General features: G+C 43.4%; 1 protein-coding gene across 23 annotated transcripts in view; it reads right to left on the reverse strand.

The window, feature by feature from the left end:
* The window catches only part of ADGRL2 (adhesion G protein-coupled receptor L2), a 487,569-nt gene that overhangs the window by 386,403 nt on the left and 79,010 nt on the right, over positions 1-22,156 (reverse strand). For all 23 annotated transcript variants that reach the window (XM_030572967.1, XM_030572966.1, XM_030572960.1 and 20 more), the window contains one exon: positions 2,448-2,519. The gene's annotated coding sequence lies outside the window, so the exon portion shown is untranslated. The remainder of the gene's footprint in view (positions 1-2,447; positions 2,520-22,156) is intronic.

The raw sequence follows: 22,156 nt of genomic DNA on the forward strand, positions 1-22,156 counted from the left end.
TGTACAGCCCCTAGCACCATGGGCTCCTAATCCTGGATGGGGCTTCTGGGTGCTAGCATAATAAAAATAACATGTAACAATAATAATGTCTTAGCAGTGTCCAAAGCAGGGATGATTTGCATTAACTGGAGGCATTCCAAGACTCCTTTCAATCTAGTGGCAGATATGTATTTTATTAAACTGGGTAGATATACCTATTTCTAAAAAAAAATCACCATATGAAGCCTCCAGTATGGAACGAGGTAAGGCACTGGTATAACATGTGGTGTATCCAATTCCTATGCTTTTTCTCAGCAGAGTTTACTGTTGCAATATTCACTCTAAGAACATGGTTAATAGCAGTAGTTTCCATGCTTTGTTGTTGTTTTTTTTTGTTGCGTCTTTCAGGAACCAGGAGATGAGCTGAATGAAAGCCACCAGTGGGGAGCTTGTTGTACTAGGCCACCCTGCTGATCAACTAAAATAATAAGTTATCATATGCTTTATCTCAGTGACAATGCTATCCGATTATATTATTGTTCCTTGTTTTACTACCAAAGCATAATTGCATATGATAGGGACTCTCCGTGGACCACCAGAACAGACAAAGAACATTAAGAGTGACTCAGAAGTTGAGAGGAGAAGCAGTCCTTAGGAAGATCTTTTTTTCTATTTGGCAGAATGAAAAAGTTGGAGAACCACTAGCATTCCCATTCACCATAATGTCATATGTCTGCATATTCTTTATTTAGAAAGGAGTACGTGAACCACCTCATTACAAATTCAGCTGAAGCCTGTATTATCAGTCATTCTGAGCCCAACCTCCACCTTATTAGCTTTCCATATCTTTCTTTTATCTATTTGGGGAGGCACCCCAAGATTTTTGGTTGCCAAAATAACTATTAATCATAATAGTACATATTGCATTAATGGTTATAGTATTAATTCAGGTTGTTAAGAGGACTCTCTCTTTCTAAACATAGAACCTAATTTTCTAGAGTATTTTTCCTCCATCTTTTTGTGCCTGTAGATAAAAAAAGATCAGTCTCCACATACAGTCATTTCTTAAACCTCTAGTGGCTGAGGGAGTTCATTGTGGTGATGTTTTTTCTATTTGTATATTTTAGGTTGGCACCTAGCTGCTATGACCTGGAGATTGCCCACAAGCTTATTTCATTTCACAGCTACATTCCATCAGATGGGTTACCGCTGCACTCATATAAATTTGAACCAGCAACCTACCCGTGGACTAAACCACCCAAGTTATTTGGTCCCTCCCTTAAATAGCATTTTCCAATGCACTGTATAAACTCCCAGCACTCTCCATTCAGCTGTAACATTTACTTGCCTTGCTCTCATGGAGATAAATATTTAGGGTAATATTTTTGTTAAAGGATGCAGATTTCCCAAATGAAGTAAACACACACAAGATAAATGTGTTGCACAAAATCTAGAAATACCCAGAAGTCAAAGATGAAAGACCACAAGTTGACTGAAATTGTTGACAAGCAACAGTGTAATAAGAGCATTACAATAATGGAAGAATTAGATTGAAAAATGCACAGTAAAATGTTTGCAAACACAGATGGATTTAAGCTCATATGCTACTATTTTTCTTGCTAAAAATATAGCCACAGTATTAAAAATAAGGTAATTGAAGAGGACTACTAGTGGAAATTTAGGAGAGATGGTAAAGGGAGACTTTCAAACAAATAAAAAAACTCAAACCTTCATGACAATTGAGGTAGTCCCCTGACCCAGAAATAGGTGCATGCAGAATAACAGACATAAGAAGGAAGCTAACCTATTGGGCAAGCTCTAGCAAATAAAGAATGCTGGTCAGCTCAGTACAATCATCTTCCAAGTAGGATGGGAGCATGGAAAAGGTTTATTAGCAACCCCTGAAAGGCTTTTCAAACTCACCTGGCACTCCTGTCAGCCCCTTGACTCTATGTGCCAAATTACACTTGCCTTGCTCTCAAAAGACAGCATCATTTTTAATTGCTATCCTTAGTGCACTTAAAGCAATGTCAGCAGTCACCCCACTTCATTGCCTTATGCTTCACACCACCTGGGGCTGGCACAAATCCTTCAGTTGGCAAGGCACCGTGACTTTCTTTTCGCTTGCAGCTGTTTTGTGAAGGGTACAATGATTTATATTGTCTCCTTGAAGTGCTCAAGTGGCACCATGTCATGCTGCTGTCTGGGGGTAGGAACTTGGGGTCCTAAACTTGCCTGCAGCCTCAGGAGGTGAAAGGAAGACCGCACTGAAGAATAGGGGTGGGAGTTAGAGAAAGAAGACCTACTCGAGCTCCAGCTAATCCAGAAATAGCATTGAAGTTGAGAGGGAGCCATGACCATCTCTCCTTGGCCAGAAAGGCTTTGAGGATAAAAGGGAACAGGGACGAGGAAGACATTTAAATGAAGGCCCCCATAATATTGCTTAGAAGCTTTTATGGATCACTTACCCAGGCTTAGACTCCATAGCGCTCAGCACCAGATGAGGAGATGTCCCAAGAGTTGAATTCTGCCACCTGAAGCTAAAAACAAAAACAAACAAACAAAAAGCCATTAATTGATTTAAAAATGCAACAGCAAACAAACATTAACAGGATTTAAAATAAACATGGTAAGTTCAATTACATCCCTAGCCACAGTGAATAGTTTGATCTATATGTATCTGACAGAGGGAAGGACATGAGGGATTCTTCTTCCTTGGTTAGTGAAGCTTGAGGAGAGACAGAAGGACCATGCAGACAAGAAAGGAAGGAAAGAAAAGGTGGCTGAATGGTTTCAGGAGCTGAGCAGCATGACAGAGCAGGTGGAGAGCTGCTGCTAGCTCACCTAACTCAGAGAAGGGGTTAATTAAAAAATCAATTTGCAATCTTCGGTAATTAGTTTGAAGAGAACCATCATTGCCACCTGCTTGTATTGATTGTGACAATACAGGTTAGCCACTGGAAAACTGCCACCACCATTTAAAAAGTGCATTTCTTTCTTCAGCTGGAGGGTAGTCTGCTGCTTTTGGAGCTTGAAGGAGGAGGTCCAAACTCTTCCCCTAGCACAGGGGTAGGCAACCTATGGCATGTGTGCCAAAGGTGGCACACAAGCTGATTTTCAGTGGTACTCAGACTACCCGGGTCCTGGCCACTGGTCCAGGGGGCTCTGCATTTTAATTTAATTTTAAAAGAAGCTTCTTAAACATTTTAAAAATCTTATTTACTTTACATACAACAATAGTTTAGTTATATATTATAGACTTATAGAAAGAGACCTTCTAAAAACGTTAAAATGTATTACTGGCATGCGAAACCTTAAATTAGAGTGAATGAATGAAGACTCGGCACATCACTTCTGAGAGGTTGCTGACCCCTGCTCTAGCATCTGCTCCTTCCATAAGCAGAGATCCAGTGGAAAAAGCAAAGGTTTGTTTTGATTTGCAAGCCATTGCTTTCTTTCATGTCTTCTTCTTGAGTTGTCTCATCATCTTGTGTAATTCTGGCCAAATCCTGCTCTGTTACGTTAGCCAAAATCTGAAGACATTCCATTTAAGTCAATAGATAAGAGTGCTAGATTGTCAGCAAATGTAAGCCAACATATTGCAGCCAATGGAGCTACTCCAGTTTACACCAGCTGGGGATCTGGTCCTGGAATCAACATAGCTGTTCCCTGAGTGTAAACAAGAGCAAAACATTGCCCTCCATCTCAATGTGTGTGTCTGTCTGTCCCTGTTCCTCCTGTCTTTCCCCATCCTCATCCCTGGCTTCCTTGGCTTTGATGGGAACACCCAGACCATCCCTCTGCTAAATGAAGCAGGCAAGTATTTCTTACTCATTTTTATTCACTTTTTGCAATGTGTATCTTATTTGTGATCCTGTGTGTCTATTATTTATTATTCTTTAAGCAGTTTGTGTGTGTTTGAGAGGCAGGAACAATCTGATCAAAAACAGTTCCTGAGTAGAAAAAGGCAAGTTGGAAATTTTAAAAAAAATTCAGCCATGAGCAGATGGACTGTAGTTTGGAAAAGTTTGGTTGGCTGACCCAGTGGCTAACCTAACCCATAGCACATGCATATTTGATTCCCATGTCAGTCATTCCCTGGTTAGGAAAAAAGGCCTAATTTCACTTTATATGGATCCCTGCTGATGAGCTAGCCGTAGCTGGGGTCTCGAGAATTCCTATCCAGCCTAACTTCGCCAAGAAAACATTCCACTAAGTGGCGATCTAACATCTGATTTTCTTCTCCTTGGATGATATATAAAGGTAATTTAACCCGCTTTGGTAACAAAAAAAAAATCCGGTTTTACAGTTCACATCCCAAGTATTAACAAGGGGGCAATGTAGGCAATGGACAGGACACATGACAGAAAACTTGATTTTCTTCTCAGTTCTGCCACTGAATCACTGGGTTGCCTTGAGCAAGAGACTTATCTTTCCCAGGCATTGGTTCCTAAAGGGATAAAATGGGGATAGGCACCACCCTCTCTGAAGTGCTTTGGATCCTCAGTGCTAAGTAATATTACTACGTGGCTGGGTCTATACTGTGTTTTCTGAAAGTGAAAACTGTGCTTTAAGCCCAGAAGAAGCATGTTTGCAGCTTAGAACTCAACTGTATTCACAAATGAACCCTGATGACAACATCATTTATTTACTAACCAGTAATCTGCATTAGGCACCAGAAGGGTGATTCATTATCTGATACATTTATCAGTATAGTACAGTGAAACAGGGGTTGAACTGCTGCTCAGATGCATCAGCAATGCAAGTTGCAGTCTAATAATGTGGTAAATGCTGCCATCTGGCTCAGGTTGGCAATGGTCACTTATTTAAAAAAAGGACCATTTAGTATTAAACAATACAGGGGTTGGGAGGGAAGATGGGGGTTCAACAGCTGTCAGAACTCGCCTTAGAATTTAATTAAAAAGGCTAACTGCTCAAAGCATGTAGGGTTAGAAAACAACTTGAGCATGTGTTCAGGGAATAGTCAGATTACATATAGTAATATATATATATATATATTTTCCAAATATCCAGAAAGAAGAGGAAGTACTCATTTTAATATAGCTTTATCTTGAACAGGATGAGTAAAGGATTCACGTCAGCATTAAGTTAAAAAATTTACAGTATTTCCTTTTGACAATTCAAGAAGGCATACAGCATATTTCTGTATATAATTTTACAGTTATAGACAACATATAATATGATAAAGTAAAGTTACAATGTGGCACATAATTCCAAACACTGGAGGATAAAACTAGTCCATAGCATCACTGTACTGAAAGCTTCCAGTGACAATGTTTGCACATCTGTGGTTTACAAACAGCATCTTGCCAGACTGATAAAGATTAAGCTGTAATTATTCTTCTTAGGAAATCACTGTATCTTTTTAAAAATTATTTAGGTGACCAGAAAGAGCATCTCCGTGCAAAGGAATATAATATAATGATTTCTTGTCCTCATGCTCCTGGAAATTTTGGCACTTTTATCCTATAAAATTTGGGCCTTATTTTACATTGTACTGCACCCATGTGTGCTCATGGCACTCATTTTGCACTGGTGTAAAAGTACTACCATTGTGATATGGTAACATTTTATACCCACTTTACACTGGGGTGAAGGACGGTAAAAGGTTGAAGGCAATGGAAAATCCAGTCCTGTGCCTTCAAGTCTTAAAGCCCATCTTCTTAAAATAGAAGCAGGAAGAGAGACTGGATGCTTTGCATCTGAGGAGAATGAACACAATGTATTGAACACAAGGGCAGAGGGAATATTTCAAATGTAGGTAAAAGGGCAGTAGCCTTTTTCTGTAATTCTAGAAAACTTCAATTGACTTTAAGAAGAAAGTTCAGCACAGATTTGAGGATGACTATCTCAGAATCAAGTTGCAAATAGGAAAGAATAATTGATAAAGTTTTTAGTTCACTGATCCTGTGCTCTGACATAAGAGTAATTAAAAAAACAACTAACGGTTGAAAAGAACAAAGAAATGTAACTGAAAATTTCAAAGGAGGAATTTTTAGGGGCTGTGAATTCAATACTCTGGTTCAATGAACTTAATGGGATGTGGTCAGGAGAGCTCAGAAGCTAAATACCCTGTGCAACCTTATAATGTGCTTCCAATAGCACCTAAAGCTGCAATTGGCACTTAGACAATGAACACTAAGAATCCTTCAAAATGTGAAAAGTTGAGGCAAACTGAAAATCTTTTAGCCTAAGCTTCTGTCTCTATGACAAAAGGCAAATGTTACACTAATTCCATAATACTGTAGATAAAAGGAGGTAGAAGAGTGTTTAACGTGTCTTACTGTAAAATACCTCCAATTAATTCTTACTATCCCTCTTTTTTAAAAGAGGAAATCTATTCAAGTTAACACCAGGCATCCCTGGTGGCTGCATTAGGCCTTGAATTGACCAGAATCACAGGAGGTAGATGTAGAAACAGCCTTCGCTGCACAGAGCAGGCCAAAACCTGTCTCCAGCTGAGTCTTCTGCACAGAATTCCCAGGAAGTGTGTGTCTGCGGGCCATTTAGGTGTTACACCTTTAGATGCTAACATGGATTCTGAGGGGGCGAGCATCTGCCTTGAGGTGGCCATGTAATTAGAGCTGACTACAGTATGTCAATTCCGTTCTGTTTCACAGCAACTTTTAGGGGGTTCTAAATGTTTTTGGAATGAAAACAAAATCTTTCAAACATTTTTGCACAAAAGGGATTACATCAAAATGTCCCTTATGGAATTGAAACAGAAGGGGTGTGTGTAGCCTGGCGGTTAGGGTCATGGGAGATCCAGATCTAAGTCCTTGCTCTTCCTGATTCAGAGTGATCATCACTGAAAAACTTGGTTTAAAAGAGGCAGTGTAGAAACTGAAACCTGGGTGTTCCCAATCCTAGATCAGTGCCCTAACCACGAGGCTAAAGAGTACAAGTCTCTGTCAAAATGGATACAGCTACATGAAGTGTTTTGATTTTGACAAAAGAATTTGTTTCAACTTGGTCTACGTGTAATGCTTATGTCACTGCCTTCCTTTCCCAAGGGCACTCATAGGTGTGGCAATGAATGGAGTGGGAGGGAAAAGACACACCTGCACGCTCTCTATGTATATAAGTACAGGAACTGGTTTTGTCTCCCACTCTCATAATTATACAGGTGTTACTGCAGCCCTACGGATGTCCCAGCTGGTGAGAGAGGTCAGAGATATGTACAGTGCTCCCTGACCTCTGCAAGCAGGCACAAACTTTCCTTAATAAAACTGGGCACCTTGACTCCCTTTACACATGATGCTGAGCTTCTTCAGGCTTATAAACCATTGGAAAAACTGGATCTAGGACTAGACTTCTTGTTGTGTTAAGTTGATTATTGCCTTGCCTTCCTTTATATATCGATTTTTTAGAAAGGTTAGAGCAGTTGTAAAAGAGAGTCAGCACTTTTTCCCCCACCCCGGCCTCGGCTCTCCCATTGTTAAACTGAAAATCCATTGCACAGCAGTAAGTGTACAACAAAATTTGTGAACCCTGCAACTGATTCAAAAGGAACAATCAATTAAATAGAAAACTTTCTAGTATGTGTTTCTATTTCCTTTAATAAGAGACTAGCTAGGTCAGCAGCCATTCTAAACATTCCTCAATGTTAATTAATGGGATACACCCATCTTAATCTGCCTACAGGAAATGAAGATAAAAAAAAAGAATCTAAAGAAAGAAGCACTTCTTAATTGTCTACACTACCACTTACGTCACTCAGGGGTATGAATAAACTACCCTCCCTGAGCAACTTAAGTTACATGGACCTAAGCGCTGGTGTGGACAGTGCTAGGTTGGTGAGAGAGGTTCTCCCACTGACATAGCTACTGCCGCTCGTTGGGAGGTAAAATCATTAAGTCGATGGGAGAGCTCTCATCTGTTGACTTAAAGCGGTTACACTAGAGAATTTACAGTGATGCAGCTGCAAGCTCTGATGATTTTGGAGGTTGCATACATCCATCTCACAGCCTATGAATCTTTTCATGGAGGCCCTGACAGCCTCTTTTGCTTACAATGCCAACAAACTGATTAGACATTAGAATTCTCTGATGGCCACTTGTCCTGGTTGATGTAGCCTGGAAAAGAACTGTAATTCAATCTAACAGACATCACGTAGCATTACTGCTGATCTGGGGAAGATAGGATATTGGTGAACAACTTTCAGTAAGGATGTTCACCACCTGAGCACAAAGCTCAGGAATCGCTCTCTCCCCCACCAAATTGTGCTTTCAGCACTTAGGGCTTGTCTACATCACAAAGTTGCAGCGCTGGTGAGGGGGTTACAGCGCTGCAACTTAGGAGGTGTACATATCTGCAGGGCATCACCAGCGCTGCAACTCCCTGTTTGCAGCGCTGGCCGTACTCCTGTTTTGTCTCGAGTGTAGAGGATCCAGCGCTGGTGATCCAGCGCTGGTAATCAAGTGTAGACACTTACCAGCGCTTTTCTTGACCTCCGTGGAATAAGCAGGTATCCCAGCATACCTGAGGAAGCCGCTGGTAATCAAGCAGGTCTCCTTCCCTGGTTTGCTCTCGCATTCCCCGAATCCCCGAGCAAGCAGGTCTCCTTCCCTGCGGTTTGCTCTCGCGTTCCCCGAATCCCCGAGCAAGCAGGTCTCCTTCCCTGCGGTTTGCAGGGGGGTTCGGGGAACACGAGAGCAAACCGCGGCGAAGCTGGTCTCCTTCCCCGGTTTGCTCTTGCGTTCCCCGAACCCCCGTGCAAGCAGGTCTCCTTCCCCGGTTTGCTCTCGCGTTCCCCGAACCCCCGTGCAAGCAGGTCTCCTTCCCTGCGGTTTGCTCTCGCGTTCCCCGAATCCCCGTGCAAGCAGGTCTCCTTCCCTGCGGTTTGCAGGGGGGTTCAGGGAACGCGAGAGCAAACCGCCGCGAAGCTGGTCTCCTTCCCCGGTTTGCTCTCGCGTTCCCCGAACCCCCCTTGAAGCCGCCCAACAGCGCTGCAGTGTGGCCACATCTAACACCACTTGCAGCGCTGGTTGCTGTAAGTGTGGCCACTCTGCAGCGCTGGCCCTATACAGCTGTACTAATACAGCTGTAATAACCAGCGCTGCAAAATTGTAGATGTAGACATACCCTATGTCTTGATTCTTTCTGGGAGGTGAAAAGACGCACATACAATACACAACCCATGCAATCAATTACAAAGTCCTTTCTGCAACTGATAACTCATTTGTTACCCTGGAAAAAGATTTTATAGTTGAATATCAGAAAGTCTACATTGGCTAGCTATTACTTCATGGGCCAGAAGAGGTAAGCAAAACCCATTTCCACTTCGTTTTGTTTTTGTACTTGGACATTTTCCTCTTACATGTATTAGTGACCATGCTGGTGTTAAATGCCTTTTTTCCACTTGTTGGTTAGAAAGTTTTTCTAAGCAATTTTCTAATAGTTTAAAAAATAATATTCCCAAATGTAAATAACAAATAGCAAATTAATTGGGGAGGATTAAAAAACTTGGCCTCTACTAATGGTTTTAACCAAAGAGTGCAATTACTAGTACATTTTGCATGTAAACCTGTTTCTAGCCTCATGAAATCCCCAAATCTGACACACAAAAAGCAGAACTCTTTTATTCCAATGGCTGGGTATCTTACTATCTTAACTGTATCTTACTATCTGAACTGTAGCTGTTAGAGTGTGAACTGGAGACTTTACTTTATAGCTATAGAGGGAACTTTAATTTTTAAATCTGTGTTCCAGGAAAAAAGAACTCCCTAGGTGAAGTCTTCATTAATTCGTTGAGTGACACTGTTCCATAGGAGGGTATTTGCTCTGATTCTTAACAGGAGATAGGAGACACTTCATAGAACACCCAAGTGTTTAATGGTAGACCTTATAGTCTCTTCAGCTAATTTTTATGTTTTAGGTTTTTGTATCAAATTTAAAGAATTCAATCCTCAGGCAAGGTCCAAAGGTTTATTTTGAAATGGGAATAAGATCTTTGAAAAGCTCTCTCACACACCCCATGGAAATTAGAAAAAGGAAATTAAAATGATCAACTGAAGTGAAGAAAAACTGAAGCTAATCGTGTAAATTTAAAATGCAGCTAAGTATGTGCCAGTGTCTGGGCTTGAGAATAAGATAATAGACAGCATGCTAATGAAGACATAGCTATTGGACTCACAAAGCCATAGATGAGAAAGAAGGAGAAATGAAGAGTCAAACACCTTTCTTTACTGCGATGTGATATCCACACTGGCCCTGTAACCACTGGCTGGAATCAAGGACAAACTCCTTTCAGGGAGATATTAAATATTCACTGATAGCTAGCTGGGCTGAGAGAGAGAGAAGGACAGTGGTAATAAATATAGTTTTCAGGCTACATGACATTCATTATAACTATGGTCATCCTTATGCCACACTGGCTTAAGACTGGTTTAATGGGGCTAGATCAGAATCAGATCTACATCTGGAGCCAACCTAGCTATGCTTTTTATAGTGTTTTAGTCTGGCTGTGTCTATATTGTCTTGAACAGCTATATTGTCTTTGTTTGTGATTCTCTGTATTTTTGCCCTGAGCCAAATGGGCTTTGCTTTCACTTAAGACAGTTGGCATTGTTTGACTGAACTACCAGTGGGAACAGTCACTGCTGGCTGCCTTGGAGAGATGTAAACTGCCCTCTGATCTTGAGAGGTAAAAGAATGAGGCAACAGGCATGAGCACCTAGGCAGCAGAAAGGGATTGTAAATATGCTGTGTCTGTGATGAAGGTGACTACAGTCAAGTGCAGCCACAGGGAGTTTGACCCAAAGCCTACTGGAGTCATACAGTTTACTTCAATAGACTCTGGATTAGACTAAGGGTACATCCACACTGGCAGAGTTACAATGCCAGCAGTTACAGCGCCGCTCAGAGAGTGCTGAAGAGAAACCGCTGTTGTGTGTTCACGTTGTCAGCTGCCTGCACAATAGCATGTTCACACATGCGGCACTTGCAGTGGTATTCAGAATGGTGTACTCTGGGCAGCTATCCCATAGAGCATCTCTTCCTCTTCTGCCGCTAAGAGTTGTGGGAATGTGAAGGGGGTCGTGGGGCATACTAGGTCCTGTCCCAGTGCCCCGTGATGCACTGCTTCACATCTCGGCTATCCCTTTGCTTCTATCCGCATTTGGCACCATCTTTCTTTGTTTACTGCATGCTCTGTCTCTTCGGTCTGCAGGAATGGATCCCGAACTGTTGACCAGTATGCTGCTTGCTCTGATTAACACGTCACGAGTGGCAGTGGAGTTATTCCTTAAACTACAAAGGCAAGAAAAGTGGGACATTGATTGCTTGTGGCATTCAAGGAGGCACCGACCACAGTGCAATGCCACTTCTGGGCTCGGGAAAAAAGCACTGCATGATGGGATCACATCGTCATGCATGTCTGGTATGACGAGCAGTGGCTGCACAACTTTCGGGTGAGGAAAGCCACATTCACAGGACTGTGATGAGCTTGCCCCAGCCATGCAGCGCAAGGACCGAGAATGAGAGCTGCCTCGACACTGGAGAAACACGTGGCGATTGCACTGTGGAAGCTGGCTACTCTGGACTGCTACTGATTGGTTGCTAACCAGTTCGGAGTGGGAAAGTCGACTGTTAGATTTGTGTTGACAGAAGTGTGTGTAGGGCCACTAATCGCATCCTGCTCTGAAAGACCGTAACTCTGGGCAACATGCATGACATTGTGAATGGCTTCACACAAATGGACTTCCCTAACTGCGGAGGGGCGAAAAATGGCATGCATGTTCCAATTCTGGCACCAGTCCACCCAGTCACAGAGTACATTAATTGGAAGGGGTATTTCTCTTTGGTTCTCCAAGCACTTGTGGATCACCATGGGTGTTTCATGGGCGTTAACCCAGGCTGGTCTGGAAAGATGCATGACATATGCATCTTTCAGAACATTGGCCTGTTCAGGAAGCTGCATGCAGGGACTTTCTTCCTGGACTAGAAGATTACTGTAGGGGAAGTCAAAATGCCCATTGTGATCCTGGGAGACCCTGCCTACCCTTTAATGCCATGGCTTATAAATCCATGCATGGGGCACCATGACAGCAGCAAGAAGCAGTTCAACAACAGGCTGAGCAAGTGCAGAATGACAGTTGAGTGTGTTTTGGCCATTGAAAGGCCCGCTGGTGCTGCCTATATGGGAGACTGGACCTGGTCGACGACAATATTCCTATTCTTATAGCAGCATGCTGTACATTCCATAATATTTGTTAAGGGAAGAGTGAAAGCTTCACTCAGGGCTGGACCGCAGAGGCTTAGCAACTGGAGGCTGAGTTTGAACACCCAGAAACTAGGGCTATTAGAGAGGCTCAGCATGGGGCCATAAGGATCAGAGATGCCTTGACGCAGCAATTTGAAGCTGAAAGCCACTATTATTTGTTGCTATGCTCGGGAGTGCAGTGCTTGTAATGGAGAAGATGATTGTGATTGGTGCAGATGATGCAATATGAAGGTTTAAGAAAATTCCCTGTTGCTTTGCAGGGCTCTGTTTGCTTTCAGTTAATAGAATAAAGATTGTTTTCAAACCAACACAATTCTTTTATTAAAAAACAACAACCGGAGGAGAGAGACAAACCAAAAAACCCATCACCACTGAGGGGGATGGAGAAGGGAAGATCCCAGGAGGAGGTGGGGTCCCAGGATGGTTAAAGATTTGTGTATGTCCAGGGATCATATCCAGCCTTCTCCTTTGGAGAACAGTGCAGCGGGTACTGTACTTCAGCAAGGTGAAATTGCAGAGGGACAGGTGTTGAGTGCAGTGGGGACTGGGAGTCCGCAGTGCTGGACTATGACGGGGAAGAGTGGAATGCCTGACTGGAGCCAGGAGGTTGATAAGAGTGTGTTGGCAGTGTCTGGGGGGCACATGGGAAAGAATTGTGCGACAGTGGCTGCAGGGGAGGGCAGGCATGGAGCTGCTCAGTTTTCAGTGTTAGTATAACCTGGAGCATGTCCGCTTGGTGCACCATAAAATTTAAGAGCTGCTCTGTGGCTTCATTCTGGTGTGCCGCATTCTCCTTTCAATCCCTCTTATTGTTGTCCCGCCACTCCTTCAATTCCTGTTTCTCGGTGGCGGAGTGCATCATGACATCACGCAGAAAGTCCTCCTTAGTTCTTCATGGCTGCTTTTTAATTTTGCGCAGCCATTCAGCCGGCGATAACAAAGAGGGAGAATGGGCTCCCAAAGTCATTTCTGTGAAGCCAAAATGCAACATTTTACAGAAGCAGTATTGTTTGCAACACACAGACCACTGATTCAGTGATCTAAAACACCGCCACTGTTCACATATCTGTCACTAACTGGCTGACCCCAGGCAAACACACATGAGCTACAAGATCCTCATCATGGTGAGTAGCTGCCAGGGCAGGAGAAATCAGTGTTCCAGGACACATGGTTCTTGGGGAGAGCCAGCATTGCAGGGGAGGGCCTGATAATAATTCCTGTCCCCACATTTTCCACAGGCTGTGATCATTATGGAAGAAGTCTCACTGCTGAAGGTGAGCAGGGAATCAAGAGAGGGTCTTCTCCAAGTCTTCCACCCTGGCCCTTATGCGGCTCACCCTGTGTGCAGCAATGGTTCCCCTCCCACCCCCTGCAGTGACAGCACAGTGGCGCAGGAAAGTTACCCTTAATAGGGCAAGAAACAATGCAGTTCTGCCAAAGAACCTGCAGCAATGGATTGCCCAGTATCTCCATATGAGTTTCCTGAAGATCTCTGAGGCAGATTCCTGTGAAGTGAGGGAGTCAATCAACACCCTGTTTCACCACTCAGACTAGGCATGTGGTGGTATGTGCATCACACAGACACAAGCCTGCTTTCTGCAACCCTCTTGCCCCCAACATCTCGCTTCAGCGATTCTCAAAATCAAATCCACTTACGAGGGGTCTCCTATCCTGTTTTGCCAAGATTCAACAGCTGTGATGGGCTAGCCTCCTCCGGGGTAGAAAAGAGCTACTGGCTGCATGCATTTTTGACCTCCGCCTCTGCATCCCCCTCTCCCTCCACATCCTCATCCAAGATTTCCTCCTCCTGGCTTGGTCCACTCAACCAGCATGTGAGCTACTGAAGTATCCACAGTGGTCTTCGTGGTGGAGGTGGGGTCAGCACCAAGTATCGCATCCAGCTCTTTGTAGAACCGGCAGTTCGTGGGTGCAGCACCAGAGCGGCAGTTTGCCTCCCGCGTCTTCTGGTAGGTATTCCGCAGCTCCTTCACTTGGCCCATGCACTGCAGTGTGTCCCGGTCATGGCCTCTTTCTATCATGCATCGTGAAATCTGCCCTTAGGTATCATAATTCCTACGGCTGGAGTGCAGCTGGGACTAGACAGCCTCCTCTCCCCAAATGCTGATGAGGTCCAGCAGCTCAGCATTGCTCCAAGTGAGGGATTGCCTGGTGTGTAGAGCAGGCATGGCCACCTGGAAAGATGCACTGAGACCACTGCATGCATCACCAAGCAGACAGGAAGGGGACTTTCAAAATTCCAAAGGAATTTAAGGGGTCAGGATGAAGGTTGGTCACCTGAGGGAAGGGCAGTAGAGTTCAAACCTATGACCAGAGAGGCAAGAACAGGCATTGTGGGACACCTCCAGGAGGCCAACTGCAGTACTGTAATCAACCAAGGTGTCTACACTAGCACCACGGCACTGTACCCCCGATACAGAAAGCTGTACGCCTCTCAAGCTGCTTTGCTGTGCAGAAACTTGCCAGGGTAGACAAGGTCAGAGAGCTAAGAGATATGAGGCTGAAAGGGTTGGCTACGTGCATCTATCCTGTAAAACCCCTTTGAGGATTTTCCTTACCATGCCCAAAACCTTTTTATTGCAGGTCACTAACTACGGGCTTGATCCTGAATGACCTCAAATCCCACTGACTTCAAGAAGCATAATTTCTGCAGCCATCTTAAAACTGATACAGCCATGCACATACAAAAGTTCGGATTGCCTGGTTTGTCAGTGCAGGACCAGAGAGGAAAAAGAGAATAAAAGTGGTTTAAGACAGTTAAGCTTCACCATGCTTGGGACAGAATGTGGACTGGTTCTATCACTGTAAATCAGAGCAGCCAGAAGTCTGGTCTATATTATGTCCAGCTGCCAATGACTCCAGGGACCATTTCAGCTCCTAGGATCATCCAGATGCATTGGGGTTCCTAGCTATGTTTCTTTTCCCTACTTATGCCCCTATGCCTGAGGCCTGGTGGATGAGTGACACAGAAGTCACTCCATTGGCCCTATACCTGCGAGAATGAATTCTCGGGTAGCTAGTTAAGCCAGTTTTTTGCTGCCTTGCACCCCTGGCTGATAACTTTATAGTCCAAAATAGATTGTTTCAGTTTCATAATCATCTTATGAGAAGCTCTTGAATTCTTTCAGTTACTAAGCTTAACAGGAACATTCTCAGATAGAAAATTGTTAGAAAAAGAAGCTAGCACTCTGCCTGCCTTAGGGACTGATCATAATGTAGCTGTATGCTTGGGAAAGTCTTATCAGTGGATTACCTGGAAGTTCCTCCCAATGACCAAGTTTTTCCCCTCCTGGTTTTTTTTTTTTGGGGGGGGGGGGGAGAAAAAATATATATCCCTGAGAAACTGCTCACAGCATGAACAGAGAATAAATCAACAACAACAGAAAACCAAGAACTCTACTGCTTCTCTCTACTTCTGCAAAAAAACATAAAGGCTCAATTGTCCTCTTAGGACTCCTTGGGAAGTCTTAACAAAAGTCTCTAACAAGAAACTAAATGAAAGACTAGGGATTTAGCAGCAAGGCAGATCTATCATAGACAAATCACATAAAACATTTATTCCTTATGATTGTGTCTATAATAGGGCCAGACTCTGATCCCCTTTCTCATGTTGAATAGTATTTCAGTACCTGAATGGCTCCACCAAAGCTTGTGGAGTAAGATCTGATTGACAGTTATCAGAAGATACCAGAATCTGACCCATTGGGATTAAAAATTTGGAAAGTTAATTACAAATATAACTTTAATTTTAAAATTAAAGGTGACTTGCAAAGGAAAAAGGAGGATTGTGTGTGATTTCTTTCTCAGTGATATCCAGGGAGCCTGAAAACGTTTGGTTATTTAAATTTTGTTCCTACTTGGATTTTTACACTAGAAATTCATGTTTCATCTATGCTGGAAGTCTCAACAGAGGATTGAGGACGTACTAGGTTTTATGATATCACAATTAACTGGGGCCAGGTCTACACTACCAGCTTTTGCCCGGGATGTTAAGAGATATGATCCCTGCTTGAGATAGCTGGGCAGCAAAAGTCCCTAGTGTAGATGCAGTTATACTAGCAAAACTCTGCTTTTGGTGGTGTAGTTTACTTGACTGGGGGTAGTGGTGGTGGTGTTTGAAATAAGCAATTCTATCAAAAGCACAGTTTTGCTGGTATAAACTGTGTGTACCCTATGCATGGCATAGCTATCCTGGAAAATGTTCCTGGCCTAAGAGGGGAAATTTTTTTTTTTCATACTCTTTACGAATGATTTCCACCGTAGAATTAACTCAGGGTCTTATTTGGATGCTGTCCTTAAACCACCTCCTTTCCACACACAAAAACCCCTCACCTGAGTTTGGTGGCACTTTAAATCCACAGCAGCTGGGGTGTAGGCTAGAGCCCAGACATCTCTTTCACTCAGACTGGTAACCTACCCACTTTGCAGAGGAGACACAGGCTAAATCATTCAAGCACTGATAGTCCTCCAGTGTTTTCCCCATAATTCCCCATGTGCTCAGAAAGACAGACAAGTTCTCCCACAATTTACTAGGAAGAAACATATAACAGCTAAATTTACTGCAGCACAAAGCTGCTGATGACTTGAGTTAAGAGTAACTCTGCAGTGAAGACTGAGCACCTTGGTTAGCCTACCCCAGGTATGAACAGCCACATTGCATAACCATACCTGAGTTAATGCATCCTCACTGGTGCTGTATTCACCTACACGTGTTGCTCGGACTTCTTGGGGTCTTTGGGCTTGCAGTGAGTTGAGACACTCTACGATTTTCCTACAGAATTGTGGGAGAACTTGTTTGTCCTTCTGGACACATGGAAGAATTGTGGGACGACATTACAGAACTATCAGTACTCATGTGATTTAGCCTGCATCCTCACTGCAAAACTAGTGGATAAGCAACCAGAGTGAAAGCACTATTTTCAGGTTCTAAGCCTACACCCAGCCAGGCCCCCTAATTTAAAGCACCATCACCTGTGTGATGTAGACAGAAGGTAGCATGAGGCAACACCTGTGTAAGAGCCCAAATTAACTCTGCAGGGAAGATATACCCACAGATTCTATTACCAAGGATCAGCAACCTTTGGCATGAAGGAAGCGGCGCAGGCCAAGGAATGTGCTGGCCACTGCTTCCGCAGACCCCATTGGCCTAGAACGGTGAACCACAGCCAGTGACTGGCTGTGATTGGCTGAACCTGTGGATGCTGCAGGTAAACAAACTGGCCCAGCCTGCCAGTGAATGTCTCTAATGGGCTGCGTACCAAAGATTGCCAATCCCTGTATTACACAGTCAAGATGAGAATCTTGGAGAAGGCTCCAGAGAACTCCAGTCCCAACAAACTCAACCAGTTAAACAAAAAAGGTAGAAACTTTGCATCATGAGAATAACTTGCTCATAGCCAATTGCTTAGGGACAGGATACTGTTACCTAGTTACTAATAATGATGCTGAGTAATCATTTTGAAAGTGTCTCATCCACCACACTTACAGGAGTGACACTGGGAAGGTAGGGCTCAACTAAGGCTTTTAGATTCAGAGCTGCTTTAGGACCAGGGAATATGTGCCCCACCAAGAGGTGATGACTGTCAGTACTGGCAGGAGCAGGGCTAATGCCTGACGGCATTTGGGAGGGGCTCACACCATTTTTAAAAGCAGCGGTTATGGGATTTCATTATAAGCCCCTGCTTTTTAAGGTGTCTATGGCCCAACATTTCATAAGATTCTCATCACAATCCGCTTGACTGGGGAAGACTACAGTAGTTCTCAGGCTACCATGCTTGACCAATTGTGAATTAAACCTTCCTCAGCTGTTTTCCCATTATGCAACTGCAGTTTGTTTGGCAGGGACTGTCACCTTATTGCCAACGCTTCCCTTCATGCTTGAAAGCCAAAGTACTTCAGCATCTGTTGTGCATATGCAAAGCTTTGTAGGGTAGTTCACTGTTGAAACCCAGAGGAAGTCAATCCCAAGCATGAGTCAGGCCCTGCAAAATCATGAGATTGGTTTTAAAATCATAATATTAAAGAATACTCAAGATTTTGAGCTCCTGATTTTTAAGCCTTCAGGGTCATGTTTTCAATGTTTTGTCTGCAGACATGAGGGCTAGAAACTTACTTTTATTAAAAATGAAAATGGATTCACATGTAATCACATGACTCCAGAAGCAGAAGCTTTAAGAAAAAAACAAATATTGTAAGACTGACATTAACATTACAAGAGTCGCCACAGAGACACAAACAGGTGCTTATAATGGGGAACTAGCTGAGTCTCAGGGTCTAACTTGTGGATCAAGAGGAAGGGAAAAGAAAAGTTGACAGAGTACAGGAGGGGTAGGAAAAGGGAGTGACAATGTTAGCAGGAACTAAAAAGGGAGAGACAAAATCAAAATCAGATTCAATATATGTTGCTCTCATCTCAATTCTCTACCTCTAACCCAAAAAACCTGGTTCCTAGATGGCCTTGGTAGACTGTCACAGAAATCTACTTTGGGCTGCAGAGTAACCAGTTTTTATTATGTTCTTTTCCCAGTGGGTAGATAGCTGGTTGTTTTTTAAATGGTAAGAATGAAGTAAAAATAGAACTTCATGGCTGCTTCTTCTTAAAAGTCCCTAAACGTTCAGAGACGCTCACAATTCTGTCACTCCTGTAAGGTCATTTCCCTCCTGTGTTTATTTAAATACTCTGTCATTAAAATAAGAATTAAATAAAATGCAAAACAAAAGGATATTAAGGGATAGATTGTGAACCCCTTGCTCTCCTTGGTAAGCAGTTACCAGAAGTAGGGAGATTCAAAGCTAAAGCTAACCCTTCCTCTTTTCTTCAACATAGTGTGTTTCCATATTGCTGGGATCATAGGTCAAGGTAGGCTGTTAGGTACCATATGGACTACAGAACCAATGAACAGCAGGGGAAATTACAAACAATTGGCCATATTCTGCTTTCATTACATTCATGCAACCCCACTGACATTAGTGGGATTGTCTCGTGTAATTCCTTCTGAGGGCAGAATGTGGTTCAGTGGGCTTAGATCAGTTTGAATTTCCTTGCTTTTGTCACATCTCAGTTTTTGGGGATTTGTTTTTCAGTTTTCCTATAAACAGCATAAGCAATCTGTGTTTGTGCCATAATTCACAGAAACTGCTGCCTTCCGTCTGCAAAGTAAACCCAAGAATGCCTATTGTGTTAGTCAATGTTTCTTCCTCAGCCAAATTTTTCATTTTCTGGGCAAAAATGGTCTGGAGCAAATTAAACATTGATATGGATACTACAGTAGTCTGGCCCAACCCTGAAGTGCTTTGAGATCTACTGATTAAAAGTGCTGTATCAGAACTAGGTATTATGATGATTATTACTACTTATGTGAGTAGTCCTACTACTGATTTCAGTGGAACGAGTGGGACACAGTTTTTTGAAAGCAGAGGGCATTCACATATTAACCTGTCCGCTTCTTGTTCAGAGCAATAGTGGAAACAGTGTTCTTTAATTGATACAGACAATCTGGCTGAAAACAGAATGGTGTGCTTTTTTCTTCCTCCGTATACACAGATTTATTTTTAAAGGAATTAAGAGTAAAATACTGGAACTAGTGACCCTTTTTAAAGAAGAGCTAAGACTGTGTAGATCCTCTTAGGAAAACAGGAAATGAAATTGGGTGAAGATAACTTCAAGACCTCCTTTACTTTCAGAGGGCACAAAGGGTGTGTCAGACTAATTTATGGATACAAATATAAATAAGTTGATTTTTTTTTAACTTTATAACAACATTTCAGTTAGTAGCAACATGCCCTGATCATTTGCTATTTTTTTTAGAGTGCGGTGATCCATTCTGGAGTAGTCGGGAGTTCAAGTGTTGTATAATTACACAAAGCATGGACTAAGCAAGAATATCCTGTTTTGCTTCCTGTACACTCACTAGGGTGGCTTATCTGAATCCTTGACAACATCTAGCTCCACGAAGAAAACATTAAGACTCCTTGCTGATAGCTGCTTTTCACCTAGTGCTCCTCAGCAGTTGGGCTGTTTAGTCACCAAGTGTAAGCAGACAATCACCCTATTGTTTACTTTCTAGTCAGAAGGAGTGTTCCTGCTTTTCTTCACTCTGTATGGCCTCCATAATCCTAACAGTCATGTTCACTCAGCAGTAAATCTAAATATATGCTTCCCAAAGGAGTTTCAAATCCATGACATAGATTAGCATCAGCGTGGCTTGACGCGATCTGTGACAGATTCCACAGTAATTAACATTTTAAATCACAGTCAGTACTGCCATTATTCGATGAGGAACATTCTGCTCCCCAAATAGTGAGAAATTAACAATAAATTTAAAGTGCAAAGCATTATTATTATTATTATTATTATTATTAAAGTTGAATAGGCTGTGGTGAACAATGTATCATTCAGAAGCTCTGTCAGCACTGCTTCATCTCATTACCTATCACCATGTCGAAAAGAAAAGAAAAGAAAAGAAAAGAAAAGAAAAGAAAAGAGGGAGACTCAATTGTGTGATGGTGAATCAGGAAACTTCACAAACATTCAAGGAACACACATGCCACTACAAATTAACCATTAGCATTGCATGGTATTCATTCTTTCTGTCAGACACTGTGGGAAGCATGCCTTATTAGCATGGAAGCATGGAGCAATAGTATCTCAGTCTACTTAACATTCACTTACCTTGGGAAAAAAAAAAAGCACACAAACAGAGTCTTAAAACAAAAACAGAAACCTAACCCCCAAAACATTCCAGTTCTGTTCCCTTCCACATTTAATCCCAGGATTTAAAATTACAAAATGAAATCTTATGGTCTTTTCTTTCTCTTCTTCCCTTTCACTGTAATGCTTATAATCAAATGTGGGTTTTGCATTTTTAATCAGCCCTAATAATAAATAAGACAGTGATAACAATTGCTTCTCCCCCTTTAGCTTTGAATTTCAGTAATACCCAGGACACTGGGCAGGGCTGGCTTTAGGAAGTGCGAGGCCCAATTTGAACATTTTCGGTGGGGCCCTGGCTGGGATGACAAAAAAAAAAAAGTGGGAAAAAAAAGCCTTTCATTTCTTTCATGTATTATTTACTTTCTGTAACTATATAAATAATAAAATTATATATTATGTACATTGCATCATATATGCTGTTGATTGGTTATTAATGACTGCCGTTTCACATGTGTGGGTCCCAGCTGCTCCCTGCCCCCCTCATTGAAGCCGGTGTGCCGGGTTACTGCCCTGGGAACTGCAGGGCACAAGTGGACATGGGGCTGGCTGGAGGCAGGGGCTGGCTGCAGGCAGGGCAAGGGGTGCGGGGCTGGTTGGAGATAGGGGGTGTGTGGGGCGGGCTGGCTTCAGGCAGGGCCGCGGGGGGATGCAGCAGGGGTTGGCAGGGCTGGAGACAGAGGAGTGTGAGACTGGCTGGTGCGGGCAGCAGTGTGTGTGGGGCTGGCTGGCTTTGGGCAGGGCCACGGATGTGTGGCAGGGGCTGACTGGAGACATGGCAGGGGGGTTGACAGGGACTGGCTGTGGGCATGGGGTGCAGAGCTGGCTGCAGACAGGGGGAGCAGGGCTGGTGTGGGCAGGGCAGAGAGTGCAGTAGAGGCAGCTGGAGCCCCAGCCCTTTAAATAGCCCCCAAGCTCCCTGCTATCCCAGGGCTTTGGGGGCTATTTAAACGACCCGGGGCTCCCCAGCTTCTATCCTGCCCTGGACCTTTTAAATAGCCGCAGGAGCCCTGGGGAATGCATGGGGGTGGCAGGGCTCTGGCGGCTATTTAAAGGACCGGGGTGGCAGAGGCAGCTGGAGCCATGACCCTTTAAATAGCCCCTGGAACCCCTCACTACCCCAGGACTCTGGAGGCTATTTAAAGGCCCGGAGCTCCAGTCGGGAGAGCGGGGCCTCGGGGCTTGCCGCGCTCCGGCCAGAGCTT

Source organism: Gopherus evgoodei, chromosome 8, assembly GCF_007399415.2.
Source record: "Gopherus evgoodei ecotype Sinaloan lineage chromosome 8, rGopEvg1_v1.p, whole genome shotgun sequence".
In the NCBI taxonomy this organism is placed as follows: domain Eukaryota; kingdom Metazoa; phylum Chordata; order Testudines; family Testudinidae; genus Gopherus; species Gopherus evgoodei.